This window comes from Erithacus rubecula, assembly GCF_903797595.1.
Source record: "Erithacus rubecula genome assembly, chromosome: 2".
In the NCBI taxonomy this organism is placed as follows: Eukaryota; Metazoa; Chordata; class Aves; order Passeriformes; family Muscicapidae; genus Erithacus; species Erithacus rubecula.
Window position 1 is genome coordinate 29,685,390 of NC_136685.1, and position 9,520 is coordinate 29,694,909.

The window sequence follows — 9,520 nt, forward strand, 5'->3', positions numbered from 1 at the left end:
ATGAAGAATACTGTGCACATCCAGAAAATTTAAAAAAATTAATTAATTGTCCAGATAATAAATAAATCAATATGAGAAAAGGGAAAAAGCCCAAACCCACCAAGGCCAAGTTACAGAACAAAAGGAAGTAGATCCTTGTTTGATCATAAGTCCTCTTCATCTGCTGGACCCATACAATTCTCAGTGACTGTATCAGACAGCTATGGATGCTCCAAAACTGAGTCATCTGCAATCAATCCATTTCCTTCACTCCATCTGAGCTGCAGAGATCCCTCTGGGCATGTGGGACCTGCATGTCCAGGTGTGTGAAGCCAGGCAGGCTTCATGAGGTGTGCACCAGATACCTGCAGGGCAGTCATGAGTCAGAAGACAGAGATTTATTGATATGGGGAATCCCAAGGTGTCTTACCCTGGCACAGACATTGCCAATGTTGTAAGAGCCCTACCCTATCTAAATGCTGTCTACACATTCCCTGGGATTTTTAAAAGCATTTTGGCATGACCCTCAACTGGCTAACTCCAAGTTCTTCAATTTAAGACAGACCAGAGGAGAAGGCATCAAAAGAGTGAATTCCATAAATTATTCCCTGCCTGATTCCCAGTGGAGAATGAGACCTGAAATGCAGTGCCAAGACAGGAAACTGTCAGTCTAGGAAATGGTCAAATGGGTAGCCCAAGAGAAAGAGATACAAGAAATTCCTAACAGAGGAATAATTCAATCTTATTTTTCATATATGTGAGAATCTTCAAAAGTGGGGATAACTACTGCTCTGAATAGACTGGCTTCTGCAGGGAACCAAAATACACTAATGATTAGTAAGAATGAAACCATGATATTTTCAACTTGATGGTGGAAAAGCAAAGATGGGTCAGTACTGATGTCATTGATGTTGATATTTGAGTGCAGTAAATGAACTGCAGATGGAACCCTTATTGTTAATACTTACCTGTCTGTGCCAGGAAAACAAAATACCATCTATTCCTAAATATCCCTGTACATTTTCAGTGCAAATGGGACAGGGCTTCCACCTTGGAGCCTCCCCAGCCCCTCTGTACATCATGTCACCACCTTTTTTTCCTGTCTGTCTGTGCCTGCCTCCATGGAAAGGTAAGGCAGGATCCTGGCTGGAAGGGGATGTGGTGTGGTCCTCAGGTGTCCCAGCCTGGCAGACTGGGAATTGTTAGAGTGCAGCTTCCCATGCCAGCAGTCCTCATCTGTGGGCAGACACAATCATGATTTTAGGGTTCCAGTCTCTTCCAGGGCATCTCAGCCACTCTGTTTCATTGACATTCCCTGTTAGGTTTGGCACTGCTGATCTGCAGAATATCTGGCCAAGGCTCCTGGATGGCTCCCTATGACCTGGTGCTGCCTATTCATAATTTTCTTATCTCCTAAATGTCTGTGCCCAGAAATAAAAACAATGACTACTATGTAGTTCCTTGGATTTTTTCCCAGCATCTCCCTTCTTAAAGAAATGCATCGCAAGATCTTTTCTGCAGTCTTGTGTAACTTCAGTCTCTTTTCACAATTTGTCAGAGAAAATAATTAATACCTCCACAGCCATGGGTCTCACCTGGTGAAGGAATGCAAATATGGAAACTCCGAAGGTGATAAGAAACATTCAGCATAGATTTATCATAAAAAATGTCATTATAAATAATTCCCCAGAGTATGAACACCATCTGCTTTTCTGTGCCCCGCCAACTTCCATAGCTCTGATGGGAGAGGCTGCCAAGACAAATCTTGGCAGGTCTCACTGATACCTGGTAGAGTGCAGCCAACAGAGTTTTTCAGCTCAATCAAATTTCTTTGACAGCAGAAGTGGTTTATAGGCAGGAAGTGGTACATATCATACATCTGGCTTTAATAAGCTTGTGATAGTGCCTCACATGACATCCTAAACACAAACAATGGAAATAGTCTAGAGTGTTTGTTCATGAGCAGCACTTAGGATCATGACTGTCACTAGACTACCAGCTCGAGCAAAAAATGCAGTTGTTTATGCAAGTATTCGGGTTGCACAAAATTATTGGTCTGTAAGTAGTGTCTCACAATCAGAATAACTTACATCACTAGGCAAATCAGTACAGAATAGGTAAACAAGTAATTGAAATCTACACTGAAAGAGCTGTTATCAAGGGCTCTCTATCAAACCAAAAATAAGCAAGAGTTGTTCAAAACAGATTTTACTTATCTAAGTCAAATCTTGTCATTATACAAAATATTATCATTTATTAAATAAATATAATTAAAATTTAGTGTGTTATTATCCATTTTATTGTGTATCAAATAATGAATCATTATAAATAATATACGATATTTACGAGTGACTTAAATAATAAGACCATTTATGAGCAATACAGTTGCAAATAAAGAACATAAGGATCATTAACAAGTCCGTACATAAGACAGATGAGGTAATTGTACATCTCTTGGCTTTGAATCTTTGCATTCAAAATTTTTATCCAATTACATATTGCATGCATTGTAGTAATCTTCCAAAAAGTGACAAACACCATACTAGTTTGAATCAGCAGCCCCTTACCCAAATTTATTTATACCTTAAAATCTAAATAAAGTTACAATAAGGAAAGGCAATTAAAAAAATAAAAAAGGAAAGGAAAAATAGAGAAGGGAGTGAATTGCCTTAACATTTTCTCTCATTGTTTTCTTTTGAGAGGAAGAAAATGGCATGTTGACAAACAGCCACTAGAATATCTCTAAATTGTAGTATGCATATTTATTCCTTATTCATGTATATTTCACTAAATGACCTTAATGCCTTTGACTTTCTCAATATAGGAATTAAGTACTCAAGCAAAGAGACAGATGGAGATTAGCTTTAATTATTAAAAAAGTCAACTTTATTTTCCTAGAGATTAGCAGTCTTTTCCATGGAATTCACAATTCAGCTAAGGCACTGTTCACCTAGCGGATGTTTACACGTAAGTTTCCTCACATCCCTTCTTTCAGTAGTCTTTGGATATCTGCCACAAAAGCTCTTTCATGGGAGCACTATCTGGCACTGCTTTCTCCTCTTGGTATCAACTCTCTTCAAGCAGAGGTGCTTCCCCAAGCCCTGTTCATGCCATCATTCCACCCGTGAGCCACCAGCAAACAATGAGGCAATTCAGAAAGAGAGCAGGGGCTGGACACCTGACTCTGTCAAACATTTCCACTTACCTAGCAAGCAAGTCACAACAATTCATTAATGAACACACAGATTGGCTTTTATCCAGTGATAAATGATGGCTGCATTACTGATATTATTGCATTTCTTAATATCACTAACATCATCAAATGAAGAAGACACTGAAAAATGAACAAGATAGCAGCAGAAGTTAGGCCCAGGTTTTAGAATAGGTTTAGAATAAATACTCCATTTGCCTAATCTGTCATGTCCTTTTAATTGTTCCAGAAAATTTTTTGCTCAAAAACACATTTTGTCAGGAAAAACTTATCAGGAAAGGACTGTGTTCATCAAATACCTAAATCAATGTACTGGAATGGATAAAGAATAGATAATGTGCTATGTTGTACTTTCTGCTTTCAATCATACATATCCTTACTACATTGTTTGACAGTCTGTTTGTATTAGAAGACAAGGTCACAAATAATCCCAAATATCTCATAAAGACTGGTTATTTTCTGAAAATGAAACACCCTCCACATATCAAATCCATTTTAAGTAAATTTGTTAATGATAAGGAACAAATATGAGTATGCTTTGTATGAGTGCAGGCATCCCTCTTTGAAAAGTATATCCAGGAAAGTAAATTTTAAAGCTCCTCTATTGATGGATATAGCTTTATAAACCACTGAAATGGTTGGCATGCCAGGAAAAGGTCAAAAGTTACATGGCTAAGCATAAAAACAAACAAGAGAGTTACAGAGTTCATTAAAAGTCAATCCTGTCCTTGTACATTGGATCAGATATTTGCTTTATTCTGTTTTATTGAATGAGAAAATACATTTCTTATAACCATAACAATTGTTTTTTACAGGATTTAAAGTACCAAGCACTTCCACATATGAGTTGATGCTAAATAAAGATGAGGCACAAAATAAAGTAGTTTCTGTTTTTCCTTCATATGTTTCCTGTCTCCCCAAGCCTGTCCCTCCTGTTTTAGCAGTGCTGATGTTACCAGCCCCCAGGCAGAGGGAAGCAATCCTTGGCAAATACTATCTAGATCAAATTCTTCCCTTGATTTCATATTCTGGGGCTGGCAGACAAAGAGCCTGGACTGGGTTCTTGTAGAAAAACAAGGTCTGTCAGGACCCTCCTTAGCATGTGTTTCAATGTCAAAGAGGTTACCATCTCTGTCAAGAAATAATGCAGTCAGGTCACAGCATAAGGCTGTGGTACAAGTGACAAAAGGGCATGAAAAAGTCAATTTGAGTGAAACTGCTGATGTACACTTAGTGTGAGCTCTGACAAATAAAATAGACAACACATCATTAAAGAGAGTTCTGGGGGAAGGAAAAAAAGGTAGAAAAATCACCAAAGCAAACAAATCTGAGATATGAAAATGAAGAGAGTGAAGCAAACATAAAGGCTTAGCAAGGTAAGAACACTCATTGATGAAGAAAGGACCCAGATGCAGAAGATGAAATAGGTAGAATATTTCTATGATAGCTTTGCTGTTTGTTTGTTTGCTTGTTTGTTATTATGGATAAATGATTTTATCTGTGGAAGAGAACACATCTTTACACTATTCTAAATATTTTTCCAGGAATATTTCCACCATTTTGACTGATGATCATTCAACAGATGTAAATAGATAACTTGGCATATACCATCAACATGCCTGGGAATGGATAGAATGCTGTCTAGTTTAGTCAGAACTACATTAGTCTGGATGATCTGAAGAGTAAGCTTAAGGGTATGCAGTTATGCTGCCTCTGTTTCTTCTTGTCTATAAAAAATTTTAGACTGAAATACCTCCTATATGTTGCCCAACTCACCTGTTATTTACTGGATGCTCTGCATCCAGACAGGCTTTCTAAAAATCCCACAGCTAGTGACTGAAAGTGTCTCTACTAATTGTGGTGGGATGGATGAGATGAATTTTAGAGGTCCCTCCCAACCCAAACTATTCTATGATTCTGTGTTTCTCAAAGGTTACACCCAAGAGAACCAGTAGTTGTCCAGGTAGGAGATGACCAGAATGGAAAATTCCTGTCCAGAAAGTGATAGCTTCTAGAACAATCAAGCACGTTTTAAGATAAAATCATTTTGAACATTGATTACCTTGCTCTTCGTGCCTTCCCAATACCAAAGTATTATTTATCTGAATAAGAGAGAGAGGAGAGAGAGCGAGATTTTAGGTGTACTTTTTTATATGTGTGGGCATGCACATATCTTTCCTTCTAGTGAGGAAATTCTTGTACAATCATAGAATCATAGAATCACAGAATCACAGAATCATAGAATGGAAGGGACCTTAAAGATCATCAAGTTCCAACCACTCTGCCATGGGCAGAGACAACTTCCACTAGATCAGGTTGCTCAGGGACCCATCCAACCTGATCTTGAACACTTCCAGAATTGGCCCATACACAATTTCCCTGGGAAATCTGTTTCAGCACCTCACCATCTCACAAGAAAGAACTTTTTCCTAACATCTGATATAAACCTGCTCCCTTTCATTTTGAAGCCATTTCCTCCTTGTCACATCACTGTATGTCCTTGTAAAAAGTGTCTCTTTCTCCATCTTTTTTTCTTCAGATAGTAGAAGGACACAATTAGGTTATCCTGAAGCCTTTTCTTTTTCAAGCTGAACAAATCCACTCCTCTCTTCCTTTCCTCATAGGAGGTGTCCTATCCCTCTCATCATCTTGGTGGCCCTCCTGTGTAGGTGCTCCAACAGGTCCTTCCTGAGCTGGGTGCCCCAGGGCTGGATGCAGCAGTGCAGTGGGGTCTCAGCAGAACAGAGCAGAGGGGCAGGATCAGCCCCTGGCCCTGCTGCCCACGCTGCTTTGGATGCAGCCCAGGATACAATTGGCTTTCAGGGCTGCCAGCCCTCATTGCTGGGTCACATCCAGCCTCTCCTCCAGCAGCAGCACATGGATTAGCAGTGGCTGTCCTTCTCAGCAGATGTGCCCTGGGTCTGTTCATCCCCAGACTGGACTGTACCAGGGATTGCCCTGACCCAGGTGCAGCACCTTGCACTTGGTCTTGTTGAACCACGTGAGATTCCCACAGGCCCAGTTCTGGAGCTTGTCCAGGTCCCTCTGGATGCCATCCTGTCCTTCAGGTGTGTCAGCCACAGCATTCAGCTTGGTGTCATCTGTAGATGTGCTGAGATGTGCTTGATGCCTTTGTTTCTGTCATTAGTGAAGACATTAAGTAACACTGGTCCCAGTACACACCATTGTCACTGATGTCCATCAGGATTCAGAGCCATTGGCCACAAGCCTCTGGATGTGGCTGTGCAATTCCTCATCCACCCAACAGTCTCCCCATCAAATCCTTCTGTCTCTGGTTTAGAGAGAAGGATGTGGTGGGGTCCCATGTCAAAGGCTTTACACAAGCCCAGATAAATGACATCTGCAGCCCTTCCCTTGTCCTCTGGTGCAGTCACTCCATCACAGAAGGCCACTGGGTTGGTCAGGCAGGACTTTTCCTTGGTGAAGCTGTGCCCAAATCACCTTCCTGTCCTCCATGTGCCTGAGCACAGCTTCCAGGAGAATCTGTTCCATGACCATTCCAGGCAGAGTCAGGTTACCAGTTCCTGGGGTCTTTTCTTTTACCCTTTGTAAAGATGGGCAAAAAAGGGGTTTAAAGATGAGTGTTTCCCTATTTCTGGTTGTCTGACTGCCATGACTTTTCAAATATCATAAACAGGAGCTTGGCAACTACATCAGAAAATTCCATCAGGATTCTGGGATGCATTTAATCAGGTCCTATGGACTTATGTACATTCAGCTTCCTCAGGTACTCATAAACCAGAATTTTACTTACAATAGGAGGAACTTTACTGTCTCAGTGCTCATCCTGCTGTCCATCCACTTGAGAGGTGTGGTAAAATCAGCCATTAGTTGGTCCTTGTTGGGTTGGGATTGCTTTGCTGATAAGAAGGAAAAATAACTGAACACCTGTTTGAACAAGAAATGAGCTCAGCATGTAGCATGGATATTAGGGGGAAAAAAGAAGATAAATTAATTATGTGCTATTTGCTGGTAGCAATAAGACAAAATATGATGTTCCAAATACATTTCCAGAAAAGTAAGTAAGAGCTGTCCAGATGACTCATATAGAAAGGAATTGGATATGATTCCCTGCTTTTTGGTCCAGAAGTATCCCCCTCCAAGTTTTCAAAAAGCAACGTGAAGAGATCCACAAATTCCATGATCTGATGCTGCCTGTCCCAGCCCCTTCAGTGGACATGCTCATGAAAGTAACCTGTCTAGAGAGTGGGTACAAAGTGTTCTTTCAGTAAAAGCTGTGCACAACCAAATGCAAAAGGAAGAAAATTACATGGAAAAAAAGTCAAATGAAAACAAGTTAAATAAAGATATAAATGTACAATACAAGTATAGCTCTAAAGCAGAACAGTGTGCTTGAGACTGAAAACAATGAAATAAAAAAGGCCTGTGTTGTAGAAAAAGGACCTGAAAGTTTTCAGACATGTATAGTCACCAAATATTTCCTGCACACAGTACAAATATGAACTTTTTCTTTTTTTTTTTTTCTGGTGGGTATTTTGCAGGTTTTTGAACCATCAAGCTACAGAAGCAAAGATCGTGAATGACTCACACAAGAAATTTCAATCCTATTAGTCAGATATTTGTTACTGGAATAAGTATTGATTCTGTGCCTGCCTAGATGAAAGATGTGTCTGATGGCTCATGAGGGAAGGCATGTGACATTCAGGGATGCTGGTTTTCTCCAGCAAAAATGGGTCTTTCCAGACAGTGATTCCCAGACTTTGCTGAATGTACTTCTAGTGGTGTTGGAATGGTTTCAGACCAATTCTGCACATAATGATAGCCAAATCAATTAAAGACAGGAATCCAGTTTTAGATGGGACCACTACAATTTGCTGGTGGTAGCCAGGGTAGCAGGTCTACCTCTGTCTGTACTTAGCCTTTCTGCCCATGGAACCATGTTAATCCAAGAATTCAACAGCTTTTTTGTGTTTAACAGCTTAATTTTATTGGGTCTGTATGGCCGAGCTTTGGTAGCAGGTGGCTACAGGGGTGGCTTTATTGAGAAACTGCTGGAAGCTTCCTCCATGTCCAGCAGAGCCAATCCCTGGCAATTCCAAAGATGGACTGGTGCCACTGGTCAAGGCTGGGCCAATTAGAAATGGTGGTAACACCTCTGTGATAACAGATTTAAGAAGAAAGGAAAAAAAGGTATTGCACAGTTGTAATTGTGGCCAGGGAAGAGAGGAATGGGAGATGTGGGAGGAGTAACTCTGCAGATCCCCATGTCAGTGCAGAAGGAGGGGCAGGAGGTGCCCCAGGTGTCAGAGCTGGTTTTCCCCTGCATCCCCTGGTGCAGCCCAGGGTGAGGCAGCTGAGCCCCTGCAGCCTGTGGAGATCCACAGGGATGCAGAGATCCACCTGCAGCCCAGGGAGGGACATGGGGATGCAGAGATCCACCTGCAGCCCATGGAGGGACATGGGGATGCAGAGATCCACCTGCAGCCCATGGAGGAACATGGGGATGCAGAGATCCACCCCCTGCCCATGGAGGGACATGGGGATGCAGAGATCCAGCCCCTGCCCAGGGAGGGACATGGGGATGCAGACATCCACCCTCTGCCCAGGGAGGGACATGGGGATGCAGAGATCCACCTGCAGCCCATGGAGTGACATGGGGATGCAGAGATCCACCTGCAGCCCATGGAGGAACATGGGGATGCAGAGGTCCAGCCCCTGCCCTTGGGACAGCCCCACACTGGAGCAGGTGGGTGCCTGTGACCCCATGGGGGGCCTGTGGAGAAGGGAACACCACAGGAGCAGCCTGTCCTTGAAGGACTGCAGCTTGTGGAAGAGCAACCCACACTGCAGCAGTCTGGGGAGGACTGTTGTTCATGGGATGGATTCACACTGGAAAGGTTCATGGAGAACTGTCTCCCATGGGAGGGACCCCACAGTGCAGCAGGGGAAAGACTCCTCTCCCTGAACAGTGAGAGAAACAACCCGTGATGGACCAACCACAACCCTCATTCTCTGTCTTCCTGCATCACTGGGGGAGAAATTAGAGCTGGGAAGGAGGTGGGGTGGGGGGGGGGGAAGGTGTTTTTATAATCTTACTTTACTTCTCATCATTGCACTCCACTCTTCTTAGTAGTAAATTTGATTAATATCTCTAATTCTAGTTTGTTTTACCCATGAAGATATTTGGTGAGCAATCTGTCCCAGTCCTTATCTCAACTCATTAACCTGTTGTTACATTTTGTCTCCCCCGTACAGCTGTGGATAGGAGTGAGAGGGGCTTTGGCACCCAGCCAGCATAAACCCACCATGGACTTTTTGGTGAAACGCTGGGGATTTTGAGATGAGAAT